Consider the following 18,699-nt stretch of genomic DNA (forward strand, 5'->3'; position numbering starts at 1 on the left):
CATCATATTTTACACTTTCAGGAGATGTATATGAGAGTTCTACTCCAATGAGAGAAATGTAAATTTGAGATCTTATTTAATTTTCTCTCTTTTGATGGCGGGACCCATCATCGATAGATATAAAACAAAAGTATATTTAAGTTTTTATTTATATTTTTCGATCAAGATGAGTATTTTTACATCTCTCTATTAAAGAGTTTTCCGGCCAACCAAAAAAATACAAAGCATACATTTCAAGGCAGTTTGCTCCTATTCTCAGTGCTTCATTGTGAATTGTGATGTAAATAAATGGTGTCAAGTTGTTAACCATTGACTTCAATTAATTCAGTCAAGATTTGTGCTTCCAAAAGAACCAAAAGCTAGTGGGTGTTATTACTATCAATTAGACCATCTCTAACCGTTGGATTAAAAGTAAAATTTTTTAGTCCGGAATATTTACCTTTTAGCCTAAAAACAACTTTTCTGTTCCAACCCTTCTAGCCTAAAATTTTAGCCCAGGATTATTAAAGAATGAACTTATATTATTATTTTTCTTAAATTAATTTTTTTTAAATAAATATGTAGACTATCGTAAATTAATTTTATGAACATTTTAATTTAAAAATATTTAAATTCCGATAAATATTAAAAAATCACTAAATTTTTCACAAATCAAGCTTTTAACTTTCACCAATCTGTCAACCCTGGGCTAACTTTCAATTCACCAACCGTTCAACACCAAATTTTCAATTAATAAACCACATAAACTTAATGCAACTGATAATTCATAAACCACATAATTAATAAACTACAGAAACTTAATACAAACGACAATTAATAAACTTATTTAATAAAGCACATAATTCATACACTACATAAACTTAATAATCATATCCGCCATCTTCACTTGATGATGGACTTCATACAGGACTTGGGATATAGGGTTCAGAGGATTCATCATCTTGAAACATACTCTTGAGGCAGACTTTCGCAAAATTTCCTTTTGCTTACCACGTAAGAACTTCTTCCTCTCTGGAGTGTATTTGTTGAGGTTCTCCATCATCAAATTAATTTCAAACCTATCTTGTTCCCTATCCGATATTTCCTTCATTTGCAAACGCATTTGGGCCATTTCTTCTTGGCGAGCGCTATGGGTTTCGTTCAATTTTGCAATTCTGGTAGCAAAGTGGCCACTCATTAGATCTTGGGACTTCCCTTTTCTCTTTGCTTCCTTTTGCTTATCTCTTCCCGACAAGGAGATGGGGTCATTTCATCCACACCTTCATCTCCGGCATTTGTCTGTGCGGCTTTACGTTAAAATAATCTTCCTCATTGTTGGTTCGCATCGGTTCCCCACCTCGGACAATCCTTGAAGACGTCCCAAGCATGTTGCAACTTAAAAACTTGATTTTTTGGTGTTACTCTTATCTTGTAAATTTCCATTGCTTTGTCACCTTATGCAAAAAATACATAAAAATAATTAGTTGCAAACTAATATTATGTACATGACAAATAAAATATCAATAACAAAACTCACAATTTATGTGGCGTCCCTTCCACTAGCCATGACAACCACGGCTCTCTCCAAGCTTCCCTTCTATAAAGTGCATGTTTTGTTGATAGTTTTCCACCAATTATAAACACCACCACCATCCCGCCCTTCGCCGTTGCAATTTTCTTGAAATTTTGCAATGATTTTATCCCACAAAACTTTTTTATTTTGATTTGTGTCAATTGCACCATCTTCGCTAACAGAAACCCACGCCAAGCATAAAGCAACATCTTCCTCACAGGTCCAATTACGACCTCTAATATGCTCTCTTGCCATGTTGAACAATTTGGAAATGGAAGGAAATAAATTGGAAGAATTGTAGAAGAAAATTGAGTTTTGTGTGGATGTTTGAACAAATACATAGGTATTTATAGAGTTTTTGGGTGAATTTTGAGTTAAATAATTTTTTTAATTATTTTAGCTATTGGATTTAAATTTGGGTCGTTAGATCTTTTTTTTTACCGTTAGATTTGATTATATTTGATCTCAGCCATTGGATTCAATGTATTTTAAAATAACATATTTTAAAAAAACTAAATTTGAATCTGAACTGTTGGATCAACCAACGATCCTTAAATGATAGCCGTCGGATAGGGAAAAGAGCCGTTAGGCTCGGGGGAAGTGGCCTACAGGGCCCTGACAGTGGGCCCCCACTTTGTCGGGAGTAGATTCAAAGCAGGCCTGTGGGGCACGTCCGCGAGTGGGCGGGCCGAAAGTGGCCCAATTTCAAGTGAGTCCACGCGGATGGGGGAGGGGGAATTTGGCCCAGCTTTAGCATTTGGCTTTTAGCCCAATGTTTTAGCTTGGGTTGTGTGGTGTTTGAGGGGAAATTTGGCAAATAGCCCATAGTTGGAGTTGATCTTATGAGGTCAAAGTCACCAAACACTGGAGATAAAGTGAAATTTTGAAACAAGTGGCCGTTTGAACTCTGAAAACAAGTTGGAACTTCAAAAGCCCTATCACCAAGAGTTGGTAGTTCAGTGGTAAATGACGGATTACGAGACTTTCTTAAAACTAAAAACTTGAGGTTTTAGGTTGGAAATATGCTACTGGTGTGGAAGCCAGACTTGTGACCAGAGGGAGGCTGAAATGCTTCTATAGGTCTTTCCAACCTCTGAAAAGAGTGAATAATCGTGACTTGCCACCAATTGTCTCCCTTTAAAAAAAATAAAATAAAAAATAAAATAAATAAGAAAAACCCTCTCACCATCTTGTCAATGCAATTCAAAGCTACCTTCACACTCTCACATGCGACTGAGGTTTATACTCTCTCTTTCTCTCCCAACTAAGGTTTAAAATATCGATGATATCGGAAATATCGGTGGTCCAAAAACATGGAAATATTGGGATATTATCGATATCGATAAAAATTGAATAAAAACCACGGAAATTGTAAGAAAAACTTGGAAATTTTTATTGAAACTTTGCAGGATGTTTATTTAGTCAATTATCTATTAGTTTATCACAAAAAATTGGAAGGAAATGCATTGTATGATGGATTTAATTGATTTAAGTTGATTATATAACGAACTGACAAACATTATGAGTGTATTTGGAACTATCAAATTAGTCTTTTATCCTAATTAAATCTGAACTCTATATCTGGATTTCGAAACCCTCTCAGCCTGCCATGTGGCAGCCCCCAGCACTCCTCACGTTTCTCTCTCTCTCCCCTACCCCGAGACCCCATTTCCTTCTCTCACTCACTTTGACTCTCTCTCTCTTCTCTGCACTATCTCTCCCTCTTGAAACCCTCTTACCTCTCTCCCTTTCTTGCCGTGACCACACACACACACACACAGTAGCACCATCTGCTCGACTCGAGCAGCTCGAGGACACCACCATCATCACACATCATCAGTCTTCTCTCTCTCGCCTCTACGAGAATGGCGGAGCCCATAAACCCTCCGGCGAGTCTTCTTTGATTTTCCGGTTAGGTAAGTCTCAGATCTCTCTCTCCGTGTTAGTGTGAAGCTCAAATTAGTTCGATCTGCTGCACTGCACATCAGCAGAAGTCCTTCGTTCACCATTACAGAAAGAACATACAGGGAGCGAGCGAGCGGAAGGGAGACACACCACACCCACCCCACAGTGGCGCACACTCCGGCGAGCACCATCACCACCTGTGAGAGGCGCAGATCTTGGCAGAGAGAGGCGCAGATCTTGGCAACTGCGACGACGGAGCTCAGTTGCCGTTTTGACGACGGAGAGAGAGCGATATTATCGATAATATTGATAATATCATGATATTTTGATGAAAACTAATTGGATAACCATTAAAATATCGGTAACGTGAAAAACCGATAATATCAGCGATATCGCCGTTATTATCGGCATTTAAGACCTTGCTCCCAACAGCATTAGTCTCGGCATTTCAGAGACACCCAAAAGATTTTACAGAGAGAGAGGGAGATGACAGGGCTTGTGATGCTGACGAGGGGCGGCGGTTGCGGAGGCGGAGGTGGCGGAAATGGGGAAGGAGATAAAGGAGCGACCAAGAGCTCAGAGGAAGAGCAGAACCAGATCTCTCTGGTAGCTCTTCTGTTAGCTGCTGTGAGGAAATCCATGGTGGCCTGCCGTGTCAAAAGAGGCGAAGAAGTCATCTCCGCCCGTCCACAACATGGATATCGGGTGGCCCACGAACGTCCAGCACCTTACCCATGTCCCATTTGATCGATTCAATGGGTTTATGGGCCTTCCGGTTGAGTTCGAGGTTGAGATTCCAGGCAGAGTTCCCAGTGCCAGGTGAGTAAAGTTCCTGTTATTGTTTTTTGGGTAGTCCTACATTTGTGAATTCCGCCATGGGTTTTGCTTAGAATGTTTGAATTATTGTTCTTTATGCTGTTTTTTAAATCTTAGAAAGTTAAAAGTAAGGTGCTTCGTGAGTGTGGATTTATGATCAGAGTAAACTACATTTGAGTTTTGAGCTCGTTAGCTCTCATTGTCTTTTGACAAGGCGACATTCTAAACTACTCTAATTTACGGGGAGATAGATTCCAACTCTGGTGTAAGGGGCAGCCGCGTAGGTCGCTATTCCATGAGCTCCTTGTGCTTCTGATGTGGGGTTTTGAGGTCGGGAAAGATGCTTGGTTTCGAAGAAATTGTAGTGGTAGACAAGGGTTTAAACTTAATCAAACTGTTTTATTACATTGAGTGTATCCTACTGAAGTAGTTATCTTTAGAAGCCACTGAATGAAAATTGTTCAAATGGGCAATTTTCTTTGATATTTTTGGGTTATTGCAATTTTGCTACCCGCGATTCTGACAAGGACTAGATGGGATTATAATCGTATTCAGGTATCCTATTTTTCAAAGTGTCTAAAAGTTCTAATGTTAGGCTATACGGGGAGTTAGATGTTTCGATTGAGGTAACAAAAGGAAGAAGTTCATACTAATTCATCTCCCTTGTGCTTGATGCATAGTCTAACCTGTAAATCGTCTAATTTACAGTGCAAGCGTGTTTGGCGTCTCAGCGGAGTCAATGCAGCTGTCTTTCGATTCAAAATGGAATAGTGTCTCTACTACTCTCTTGCTAATGCAGGAGAGATACTCACAAGAAGGATTGAAGGTAAGAAAATTTTTGTGCATTTGTGAATTTCCGCATTTTGGTTCCTTTATCCTTATCAGTCTTCTTACTAGTCCCTTCGGAAGTTTCAGGCAGAAGGAATATTTCGTATAAACCCCGAGAACAGCCACGAGGAGCTTGTGAGAAGCCAATTAAACAGGGGCATTGTGCCTGATGACATTGATGTCCATTGTTTGGCAGGCCTAATCAAAGCCTTGTTTAGAGAACTTCCTTCGGGAATACTAGATTGACTGTCTCCTGAAGAAGTTCTTCAGTGCAACACAGAAGAGGAATCCGTTGAGCTTGTGAAGCAATTAAAGCCAACCGAGGCCGCGCCGCTGAACTGGGCAATCAATCTGATGGCTGATGTTGTTGAAGAAGAAGAATTGAACAAAATGAATGCACGAAATATTACTATGGTTTTCTCTCCAAACATGACTCAGGTAATTTGGAACAGCAGAAAAGATGTTCTTTTTTCTAGTATTGCTCAACGATTAAGATTGATCAGTTAACCCCTCTTTCAAACCGACGAAGACTTTGATGATAATCAACAGGAAATGGATACTGGATCTGAATTAGAAGGACCAACATCAGATTATGAAGAAAGCGCACACTCCATCTGCAGCAGTGAAGATGAAGATGAAGTCCGAGTGTTTGTTAAGACACTTAGGGGAGAACAAAACTGCCGGAAACAGCTTGGTGCTGACAGATCAACCAACAGGCGAGTTGCATGGGGAATATCTGAGCCCTCAAAGTTGCTTGAGCTTCAACATGGACTCTGGCACATCATTTTGTGATAGCAAAAATGGGAACTCCGCCTTCAGTACTACGTGTGACGGGGAAGCGCCATCTGGGAGCTGAGGAAACTAATGTTCATATGGAGATCCTTTTGTCAGCATCAAGTTCAAACACGAATAAAATAGAGATAGTAGACGGATAAGCGGAGGCTGACTCACTAATGCTTCGTTCTAGCATACTTTCCCTAGAGATTTAGTTTGTTGTCCACAGTCAAGTTTCTTCCGTATATATAATGGTTTGTGAGATGATTTAGTTGAACCAAGCTTGGGAAAACTTGCTTGTGTTTTAAGTTGTGACTTGTTTAGCAAGTTAGGGTTCAGCTTTGGGCTGAACTTATGCTGGATTTGTAGTAGAGCTAGGACAGTTACGGTTAGGAACTCTAACCTTGACATTTCATTAGATATATGTGTAGCCAGAAGTGTGGTCACTCTGTCATGTTCTGGATAGTTTGTGGAAGTCTCTTGTTGAATGTCTGAAACTCTAACCTTGACATTTCATTAGATATATGTGTAGCCAGAAGTGTGGTCACTCTGTCATGTTCTGGATAGTTTGTGGAAGTCTCTTGTTGAATGTCTGAAATTCTGCTTGTTATCATAATATGCATAGTGAAACATTTTCATGCGTTCGAAATTTAACACATTCTATGTAAATTCTATCATACAACAATGTATGGCGTACATCAGCCGTTTATCCTTTATATTCAGCTGGTTCACCTAATTATCGTTGGATCTGTAATGTATGTCCCGTACTGCGGCATACGCCATAAACGGATGTCCAGAAAGAAAATTAAACAAATATATGGATTTAGCCTTTTCTTTTGAAATTTGTGATTTGTTGAACAACTACTATATCTACCACTAGACCTCTAAGCATGTATTGTACTTTGAAAGAAAGTGGAAAGCAATCTCATCAGAAAACCACTGCTTTTTCAGTTGCATATGTCCATCAGAATCCAGTGCGCATTTTCGATAGTGTGTCAACTAAGACAATTCTGATTGGAGTTTTGAACATTATGTGTGCGAAATTTCCATTAACTTTCTCATTTTTTAAAATATGTAAGCGTGTTAGCATCTATTTCGGACAATCCCCAAATTTTATAAATTATAAAGAAAATATGTGTAAACAGAACATGTTACGACCTAAATAAAAATAGAAATGAATGGACACTAAATATAAAATAAAAATAAAGTAACCAAGTAAGGGTGATTATACGTTCAATATACTGAATTCCTTCTTTTACGAATTTTAAGAAAAATATTCTCGTGTTAACATTCACATAACATAAGTGGTTAGAAGAATATGTCAATCAAACAAAATAAAAATAAAACTGAAAAAACAATAAATGGTCATAAAAATAGAATAAGAACCTACAAATCTATTGCCACTCTGATAGAAATGGAGAGAAAGAGAGAAAGAGAGAGATATGAGAACAATTATGTATTCATATATCTGAATCTGTTATGTACAATTGCTAAAACAATGACTCCAAGCTAACAAGGCTCCACGCTTTGTAAGGATCGGAGGAGAAACGTGTAGCGTACACAGCCTTACCCTTGCTTTGCAAGAGGTTGTTTCCTCAACTCAAACTATAACACTTGAAATACAGGAAATAGTTTTTAAACACAAATCCTTCTGTAATTTAAACCTGCTTTTTATATCCAAGCTTAGTTTTACCCTTCCACTCCACTTCTTGAAGTAAAAAGACAAAACAAAGATGAAAATTTTGATGACTCAGAAATCAAACAAAGTCTCAAGAGGCCAAGCAAGTTTCCCAAAATAGCCTGCTCTTCTCCACCTCATTCAACAACTCAAACTCTTTCGTCGAATCAACAGACGCAGTTGATTTCAGCTGGTGTCCCCCCATCAACGGCATCCCAACAGTTTCCCCACTCCATCTTTGATGATGATTGTCAACTGATGAACATTCTTCTTCCTCTTCTTCTTCTTCTTCTTCTTCCTCGTCCTCCCTGTCATCGTAACGATGGTCGTCATCACGATCATCAAGATCATTGAGCACATCATCAGCACTAGGGTTTTGATCAAACGAATCGCAGCTGCACGATTGAGCATCGTCTTCATCAGCCATAGACAACATGGGATGATCATCATCACAAATAATACGATGATCATCTGATGATATTGCATCAGCCTCAGAATCACCAGTTGCTTCAAACAACATGAAAGAAGACACATCCATAATGCTCTTCTTCCTCTTCAACTGCTGCGGCGTCGCCGCGTCGATAATGTCGTCCTTCACGTTCGCCTCCACATGAAACCATGAATTCTGAATCATTTTCGAAACATGAAGAGTAAATTTACTCTTGTTAAGGCTTTGCAAAAATAGGGTAAAGGCCTGATATATATTAGTGAGGAGACGTAGGCTGTCTTGTTTTGATACCCTCAAAAGTCCCTATCTTCCCAGGTCGATTTGGGTCGCCTTGGAATTATGTCACTAAAGTTTTCTCGATCAATATCATAGAAAAATTATAAATATAATATAAAAAAGAATAATAATAAAAAAATAAATGGAAAAGGGAATACTTTTTCGAAAAGACCTGCATATATACTAGACTATAAACCATGTGAATTGGCTGGATGGCTTCTAGAAGAAAAGGAAATACAACTAAGCATTTGTTTGCTAAAAATGGCTAAAAGGAATTTACCTAATCTTCTAGAAACGAGGGAACAGTTTAACCCTAGTTGGTTCTACGTGTTTGAAACGTGGGCTCTGCCTAATTTCATCAACTTGATTTACTGTGCTCCATGCATACATACATGATCCAGAAATTCTCTAGTATGTTGTGTGTATCAATTACGTGTTGAAATCAGAGATATATTTCGAATTTCACTATTCAAAGTTCAAGTATCAGTCAATTCGGACCATTCAAGCTGACTCCAACTGTTTTCTACTAACTCATTCTACTAGTTTACCTCATTACAGATCAAGGTTTCTGATTCTTTCGCTCAAATCAAAGAGCTTAAATTTTTTAATCTTTAGACTCAAAACACTAAGGTCCGGAGAAGATCCGAATTCGTGTTGTTTCTCTTTGTTTGCTTTTACTGGTAGTGCGGGTTATTGGTGAAGTTTCCTTTTACAATAGATTCACTTCTTACTATTGTTAGTCGACAATATCCCTAAAGACAACCGAGGAAATTGCTGATCAAGACTCAAAGTTTCTTTCTTTATGACGTGTTAGGACTGGACCATTCTGGCTAACAGTTTTTAGTTAACAAACTTAAGGAAGACTTCATAAATAAGTCAAGAATATTGTATCATCTAGCGGAAGACAAACAATTTTTGCATTTGTTTGTCTACGACTCAGATACGTCAAGCTTAAATTGAATAGGAGAAAACGATTCGTTTACATAGAGTTGATTATTTCAAATTCATTTACAAATTGTGTTACATCTAGTTATTTAAAATGGGAACGATATGTGGCACTATTTGTTTTACACCATTTTTTAAACACGTTTTTGTGGAATTCACTTCGTAATGTATTCAGCAATCTGAACCATCTATCTTTTAGGTCATCTTTCAAAGATCATGTCTACTAAAAATCCCCAAGTCTAAAACCATATAATTGTCGGATCAAGGGTTTATAGTTTTTTTTTTCTTTCTTTCTTAAAACTATATTCGTCTATTTTCTTTGAATTTGTCTAATTTTTATAAAAATAATCTATAAATGATGTTCTAAAAGATAGACTACTTAGATCATTAAAAAACCATTACCATGTTGAAATTTTTTTAGATCGACAAGCCGGGAAGGCCCCACTCTAACGACACTAATATTGTCCCCAACTTTACCACTGCCCAATCCGTCAGGTGTGAGGTTTTATCACGAAAGGCTTTGGTATTAGTTAAAGTAGGGTAATCATATTTATAGCCACCCTTGTTGATTTCCTCCACCGATGTGGGACTACCAATAGTTATGTGTATCAAATACGTGTTGAAACCAAAGATATATTTCGAATCTCACTATTCGGAGTTCAAGGACCAGTCAATTTGGACCATTCAAACTGACTCCGACAGTGCTCTACTAACTCATTCTGCTAGTCCACCTCAAACAAGTCAAGGTCTCTGATTCTTTTAAATCAAAGAGTCCAAAAGTTTCAATCCTTAAATTCAGAATACTAAAGTCCGGAGAGAATCCAAATTCACGTTGTTTCTCTTCATTTGCTTTTACTGGTTGTGTGGGTTATTGGTGAAGTTTCTTTTTGCTTTTTACTATAAATTCATTTCTTACTATTGTTAGTTGACACAATCCCTAAAGACTATCGAGGAAATTGATGGTCAAGACTCAAAGTTTCTTTCTTTATGACGTGTTAGGACTGGACCATTCTGGCTAACAGTTTTTAGTTGACAAACTTAAGGAAGACTTCATAAATAAGTCAAGAATATTGTATCATCTAGCGGAAGATAAACAATTTTTGCATTTGATTGTTTACGACTCAGTCACATCAAGCTTAAATTGAATAAGAGAAAATGATTCGTTTACATAGAGTTGATTATTTCAAATCCATTTACAAATTGTGTTACATCTAGTTATTTAAAATGGGAACGATCTGTGAACGGCTTAAATCGTTAAAAGACATTACATAATGATCATGTAAAAACGTGTGTCAAAATTATATAAAAGAATAGTGTTAGAAATCCATCCCATTTAAAATCCATTTAGTCCGATGTTAATTTTCTAGTTTTTATGGCAAATACAGAGCCTTGTTTATCAAATATAAATTGTTTGTATCAAATTTCTTTAACTTTCTAATCATGAGTTTAATAACTTTATCTTTACCACATATCATTCCGTAGAACAATCAACAAAGATGGTCAAAACCTACACATTTCGGTGGCTACGTTTGGACGTCTCAAATATATGGATAGATAATGAACTTTCCGCGTTAGTTAAGAAAACGTGTCCGGCCGGGAAAATAGGAAAGCAGTACAGTTCAAAGAAAGTCGACCAAGAAAAGCGTGTAGCCTGATAATTATGAGTGATGACTAACACTTCCAACATCTCTATCCAACAGTATTAAAACATGTATGTATATGAGAAATGCTAATAAAACTCTCGATAAACTCTTTGTCACTTCATGTTTTTGACACAATATTTTATAATATTGGTGCACAAATTGATGTTAAACTGTAAAGTGACAGAAAGTTTACACAAAGTTTAACTTTTGAGAGAATCTTCATAACATTTCTCTTTCTCATATATTTTCTCATATATATATATACACACACATATGTGCGTGTGTCCATATTCCATAAATTAAGCGTCAATTTTAAGACAGGAGGTCCTCTTGGACTATCAAATTAATTCTTTTAATTGATTAATCTGATGTTACTTGTAATTCTATATTTAGTCATATTCTTGGACAAAAATGAGGTTGGTGGTTGTTGAAACTGACATATATCAAGTCTAGGTGACCATATTTTACATATCTTTATAGAGAAACTTATACAGGTTAAAAAACACAAGTTACATAGTATTAGTACACGTATTATAAGAACAGTGAATGACATGGTTTATTGACATCTCACGTTTAAAACATGCCAATAAAAATAAATTTACGTATTATAATTTGAATAAAATAACACAGCTGAAAAATTGTACAATAAATACATTGAAAATTACTCTTCTTGATGATGCAGATCATTTTCAAATGAACTTCTTCAAGAGATAAATACGCATACCGAAACCCTTTCTTCCATTTCCTGCACGATTATTCTTCAAATTGATGTTACTGGGAAAGGAACATAGCAGAACAACACCCATGATCCTTCATCATGGCATTTGCCGCATTGATGTTCACAAAACCTAACATTCAATCAATACTTTATTATTATTTCCACAATATTCCAAAATGCCTTTCTAAGCATCTTAAATATATCTTCTTCTTCTTTTTCTGTAACACGGAAGAAAAAAAAACACTAAGAAACAAGTAGTCTAGCTTTAGCAGCTTCAAAGCAATCATTAAAAAAAAGTTGGAACTCAATAAGGAGGAGACTATGCAAGCTCTTGAAAATTCATCCCGCTAATTACACCAATTATTCTTAAAAATATCTTTCATCTGATGCAAAACTTGCAAATTTGATGACTGGGAATTAAGGCATAATTTCAAATTCAAGTTTGTTAATAGTATCTTTATACAAAAGGGAATTTGACAAACAAGCTACTGACAAAATTTTATTTCCCTAAAAAATTGTAGTTAAATTTTCTTTCCAACTAAGGAATAGAAGAACCCAACTCACAACTTAAAACATGGAAAGCGTTTTTGTTTTTTGGTGAATCACACGATGGTGACTAGAAAGTGGGTGAAACACCTCTGTGATTGTTGATGATATGTTTTAAACCTTCCTAATGCTAAAACATATTGAGTATAATAGCACAAGTAAGGGTGTCGAATCCACAAGGACTAATTGGACCTATATAATCACTTGTTTTGCAAGAACCATATGAAATGACTAAACTAGGCAACTTTAGACAGATTTGTTGTTGTAACTTAAAAACTCACAAGAATGATGACAACACAAGTAATGAATCAACAAGTAATAAAATGGAATAAAACCAATGGAGATGGAACTAGGGATTCGGTTTCACCATAGCTAAATTAATCCCATGTTTGTTAAATCAGTTTATGCTCATTCATTCACCTATTTCTTGAGTTTGTTTCACTTAGATATGATCAACCATATGATGTGTGGATTTGATCAAATCATCCTAGTCAAGAACCAAATTGTGATGTGCAACTTTGGTTCTCAACCAAGGATGTTTTATACATATGAAACTTTCACAAAACCAAAGGGGACACACGGCATGATGTTTGCCAAACATCCCCTTCATTCACTCCCAAATCTGCCAAAATTATGCATGATGTGTGCTTCTAATTTTGGCTACACAACCTGTGGTTAATTCAAGTGGTGATCAAGCATTAAAATCAACACACAAAGTCACAATAAAATCAGAGAATGAAGCAAGAAATAGAAGGATCAAATGAGCATTATGAGTTAACTACATGGTTTTCTTGCTAGGCTACATCGAATCCCTAAGAGGAGATTAGTTACATTTCATGTTTACAAACGTTTTAACATAGAAATACATAACATGAATGAACATAGAATTGAGAAGAAGGAACCCTTGAAGCAAAACTGATGTTGAAATCCTTTAAGTGTAGCCTTCGGTCTTGATTCTCCAAATGTGATGCAACATGAAAGATGAGCAGCTTGTGGATGGGTGGTTTTTTTTAAATGGGAGAGAGGGTGGTCAGAAATTTGGATGGCTAAGTGAGTGAATGGTGGTGTTGCGGATGGGATAGAGAATGGACACAAAATGGAGTTTCTTGGTGTGTGAATGAGAGTGTGACCGAGAGAGCTTGAAGTGAGATTGCATGGACTTTAAATTGAAGTCCTAATGAGAACATGCAGCTGGAATTAGAGTAATGGATCTGCCAATCTGAAATGATGATGAATTGAAGTGATTTCTGAGGTGGTAAGGCACGGCATGTTGAAACACAAGCATGTGTAGGACTTATTTAATTCAAGAGGCATGTGCAATGGCTGCAATGTGCAGTGGACAACCAGAAATTGTTTTCCACATGCTGGAAAGGGAAAGAAAGGCACGGCATGGCTTGGTTTGGATGTGCAAAGGTGGCTGAATGACTTAGATTAATGAAGACACATGCATTGCTGCAAAAGGGAGTTGGAAAAGGTAAGGCAATGCACGGCAAGGTGTGAACATGCATGTAATCACATGTTGTTGAGGTGTAAATGGAAGGGAAAGCACGGCAGGTTTGAACACATGCATGTGATTGCATGTTTTGATGTTTAAAGGAAATGGAAGGCACGGCACAAATTGTGAACATGCATGTGATTGCATGTTTTGGAACCACCTAAGTTAATTCCAATGTTTTTGCCTTGTCTTGTCTCACCCAATATGGCCGAATGCCACCTTACACCTCCAAATGTGATCCTGAAATTCCATGCAGCCAAGTAACTTCTAAAATCCTCATTTGAAACTTCAAATTGACTCCACAAGAACCTTCTCCACGTTTGGGATAATGCTCAGCTACCAAAAAGGGGTGATTTTACTTCATTTGCAATCCAATTGATCCTAAAACACACTTGGCTGCACACTAGCACAAAATAATGTAAAAACACAACTAGTTTGATTCAAAAACATCACAAAAATGCCAATTAAAGATGATATAAATGTACACAAAGTGTGTACATCAGTGATTCTTTCGGACTGCCATTAAGATGAACTGTCATTGTGAAACCACTAGCTGGTCCTTTTTTGAAAAAAAAAAAGAAATATTTTAAGTCCCTACTAGTAATATTATAATATACTATAACAAGGAAAACTCAAATAGGTCATTAGTTAATAAACTTAATATAATGGTTGGCCTCCACATGACCACACAACAATTGCTTGCATTTTTAGATTAAAATTAAGATTAGTATATACTTAATCTGTGTCTTTTTTTCCCTTGTTTTTTTGGTCGAAGTACTTAGTCTTCTTTGCTCAGCTGTGATTGTATATTTTTTTACAAATCTGCTTTGTTTTTTAGTGTCGGAGTGTGTGACATCAACATCTTATATTCCCTTGAACAATAATGCAGACGAATTAGGGCTTTGAATAGGTCCAAGTTGAGAGCTCGATCGGTCATGATAAATATTTACATTACATATTTGAAACGTGAATTTTACGGCAAAGCCTTCGCAAATTATATATATAAATTTCATTCATAAGTATATATGGCTAGGTTTCTGGATGCATGTTTTTGGCACACATATTAACAGACGTTTTTGTGAGGCTTAATGTATTTCTATAATCGAAACGTCTATTTTAACATCTTACCTCAAAGTTCATGTTTGTAAAAAGTCATTTAAATCCAAAATCATATGACTGGATTAAGTTTTGGTTTTGAATTTGTCTAATCTTTTGTAATGACAAACTATAAATCATGTACTAAAATATAAACTGTTCAGATCGTTGAAATACATATTACAAAGTGGACTATACAAAAGTGCATGTCGAAATATATATCAAAAATGTGTGTTCCCGAATCATAACCCATGTGTACAGATACATGCAATATAGGAGAGAAAAACTCAATCAAAGTTTGAGATTTGCAAGTTTTTTGTTATTAGGCGGGCGGGTGGGTGGGCGTGAGAACGTAAAGAGAAAGCATGTTTGTTATTTGGTCTAAAACTTGCAGCAAATGAAGTTTGACTTTTGTGACTTGCTGCAAATGAAGTTTGACTTTCGTGGCAGCTGGCTGCAGCAAAAACCTAGTTATCATGTAGCAAAATTGTGATCACGAAAAGCCAACTGTGTCTTTACGATTAATACACATCCTTGTCATATTCTGACTTGTTTCATTGGTTTTAAATGGAAATGACAAGACCCCCAGTTTGGATAAGTCCCTTTCTCTCTCGTTCTTCTTTTTGAGACAATTATTTCTGTGATCTACACTCAAATTCGAATCTATCTCCTTTCATTGTTTAAATTAAATTAGAGTTTCACTTAACTAGATATATATTATGTGCTTTGCTCTATCTTGTAAAGGTGGTGCAGAGATAGCTTGTGATCTTATACATGAAATGATTAAATTCAACAAAAACGAATAGGGGAATTTGTCAAAAAGCCAATAAAATATGGTAACCCGTGGGGAGATTTGCTTCCATGCTTAATGGATTATGGATGGACTGAAATTATTGGCAAAAAATTTGACCATTCCTTTGAATGAATGACTGTATGCATTACTAGAATTTCAGAAAGAAAAAGTAATAATGTGATCCATATTTGGTAAATCTACCAATAAAATTTTCCTTGCAAGAAGTCAATTTATATTATTTCATTTAATTTGTCAATAAGTTCATGCTTTCATCAACAGTTTTTTTTTAAGAAAGTTGCTTCTCAAGGAATGCTAAGAAGACTTTTAAAAGTGGAATTTTTAAAAATTATCTGTTACCTCACAGTTTAAGATCAATTTTCGTGTCAATATTATAAATTATTGTGCCAAAAACCTAATAGAGTCCCATTAGCATTTTCTAAGTATAGTATATGTGCATGAGGAAAAGAACTTGCATGGGACGAGATGTTTTTGTTTATTTCTCGTTTTATGTTAGAGAGAAAAAAGAAAAAAAAAAGGTATCTAATATACAGTGTAAATAAGTTTTTCTTGCATTAGCGACACGACATCGTACGTTACTAGAAGGAGCTGAAAGCTTTGAAATGGAGGGAGTTGCAATGACTTGACAAAGGATGAGAAAAATAAAGAATATTGGTCATGTATCTTTTGAGTTTGAGAATTGTAATATCGACTGGCATGTTTTCCCTCACCATCAAGATCTGGTGAAATCACGAGTAAGCAGATTGAGACTCTTGAGAGAATGGGGAGTGGGCATGAAGAGAGTGAGAGAGCCTGAAATTTGATACGAAAAAGAAGAAAGAACTTAAGAAGATATCCAGTGGATGTTTTTGATATGTCAACTATATTTGGTAGATATCATTGACACAATATCGGTATTTAGTATCAATACGTCAATACGACGTTGCAAATGTTCGATTGCAATACAGTATAGGTGAATCCTTCTGTGAATTGTAGCGAATCACTTTTGACTCGCTCGTACTGTATGCTTATTTTAATGTTTCATCTACAAGCCCTTGCACAAAATTTATACTTTATAAGTGCTTCTTAAACATATAAATTCAATTATAATATCGTGGTTCACACCGTTCGAGTTGCCCTGCGTATTATAACGGAAACTACACCTAACGGGCCCGCACAAACCCACTAAACTCACCCTTTGTATACGCTCCTAAAAAGTACATAACGATCAGCAAATTAAATAAGTTAATAAGATTTTGGTACATAAAAAGAAGAAAAAACAATCACAGGTCTCAATTTTTGAAATTCGAATATAAGTAGAATCACCGGTGGAGGGACCCAACATGGTCGGAGACGATGCTGAATATTACTCTACTTTTCACGAGGGAAACAGATCCAACAAAGATTCAACTGGTTCAATCCTCTAGCACACAATAAATATTACAGAAAAATATTAAGGAGATTCTCTCAAAGTAAGACTTGAACATTCTGCCACCTCATATTTTAGGCACAATTTTTATGATGTTGGAACGAGAATTATGTCAACATGCTAGACGACCACGGGGTCTTCCAAGGCTCTACACAACCATCTTTCCGGTGTCCAGGGGTCAACTGACCTAGTTTGACCCCTAGTGGATCTGCCCTTCGTTGTGATTGAACTCGAATTATGAAAAAAACAACTGCAAACATACACACATTGGACCAAATCTTCGTATAATGTTAATGTGGAACAATTCAAACATCACAAAAGACATTTAAATAATAAACGAATCATCATGCATTAGTGACCATTTTCATAAATTTTATAAAGAATCAAAGTTGCAACTTTTTTTCTTTCTAATTTCTTAATTGTAATATATAGGACAAAGTTTATTATTTTCAATACTACTGGCAGATCGAACATGAAACTTATCCTCTCTAAAGCTAAACTTAAAAGGTCTACACCTGCAAAATAAGGCAAACAACACCACAAGATTGGGAAAGAAAAGAATGTGAGATAAACATATATGTCAATATGCACATTAATTTGAAAAGCGAAAGTCAAGCAAACCAACATAGTCTAAAAACAAAACAGCACGAGCCACCTACGAAGGATAAGGTTTATGTCCTCTTTCTTTTTCATGTATATTTTTCTTAAGGTGGATTTTCGTATCTATATAAAGTATATCTCCTAATTTAATGTAACTTCGTTTTTCATTATTAATAAAATTTTCCTCTCACCCCAAAAGTTTTAAAACAAAAACTATTGGCGGGTGTGGAATCTGTGGATCCAAATTTAACACAAACAAATATTCCGAGATATCTTCCAGCTCTCAAATCAAAGAGAACCAAGTTCTGCATGGGTCCCCGGTGTCGTAGACAAGATGACAGATTTGTTTAGGAAAGAAAGAAAATGATATGCAATATAATATAAATTTAAAAAAAAAACAAACAAAACTTTGATCCAATCTCTGTACTCTATTGAAAGAAAAATTTATGATACAGTATCCAATCACAGTATTGTTTCGCGTTCATAATACAACAAAATTTAAAAGTCTTTTTTGTTCAGCACATTTACATTATTTGCTAGAAGCGTCACGAAAGCGGTTAATCTGCTAGTTGTTCTCCTTTTGTTAAAGTTAAGGACATAGAAACTTCGAAAGAAAAAAAACGAAGACACAGAAACTAAAAATTAGAAATAAATCTAATGACCTTTTTAAAAGGACCAGAAACATGATGAGACACCATGATAAGACACCATCATCATCTTCAACGGTCTTCTCAAGAACTCGGAACACAGATCCTCTCCGGATCTGTGCAAATCGAAGTTCGGGATCAATAGAATCAAACCATTAAAATTTGATACAACGGCTATAAATACGAAATTTTTTCTAAAAATTATAATACTGATAGCCGTTGAATCAAATTTCAATAGTTCGAATCTATTGATTCTCAGGCTCCAGTTGCACAAATCCAGAGAGGATCTGTGTTAAAGAATTTGAATGGTTTCCGTTTCTGCTTAGAAAAAAGAAGAAGAATATGCTTTGTTTCCAAATTCTAATGAACATTATGAATTCTTAGGAAAGGGATCCTCTCTGGATCCCTTCCTCCTAATCTACTAAATAAATGGATCTGTATCATTGAAATTTGATCCAACAGTTATAAATAGGGGTCCACTTTAAAAGTTATAATAACTTCAGTCATTGGATCA

The 18,699-nt window shown here is 36.0% G+C and overlaps 1 pseudogene; it reads left to right on the forward strand.

Annotated features, from left to right (window-relative positions):
- The first annotated feature begins 3,859 nt into the window (after positions 1 to 3,859).
- LOC126615608 (rho GTPase-activating protein 2-like) lies at positions 3,860 to 6,591 on the forward strand (annotated as a pseudogene).
- The last annotated feature ends 12,108 nt before the right edge of the window (positions 6,592 to 18,699 follow it).

Source organism: Malus sylvestris, chromosome 3, assembly GCF_916048215.2.
Source record: "Malus sylvestris chromosome 3, drMalSylv7.2, whole genome shotgun sequence".
NCBI classification, from domain to species: domain Eukaryota; kingdom Viridiplantae; phylum Streptophyta; class Magnoliopsida; order Rosales; family Rosaceae; genus Malus; species Malus sylvestris.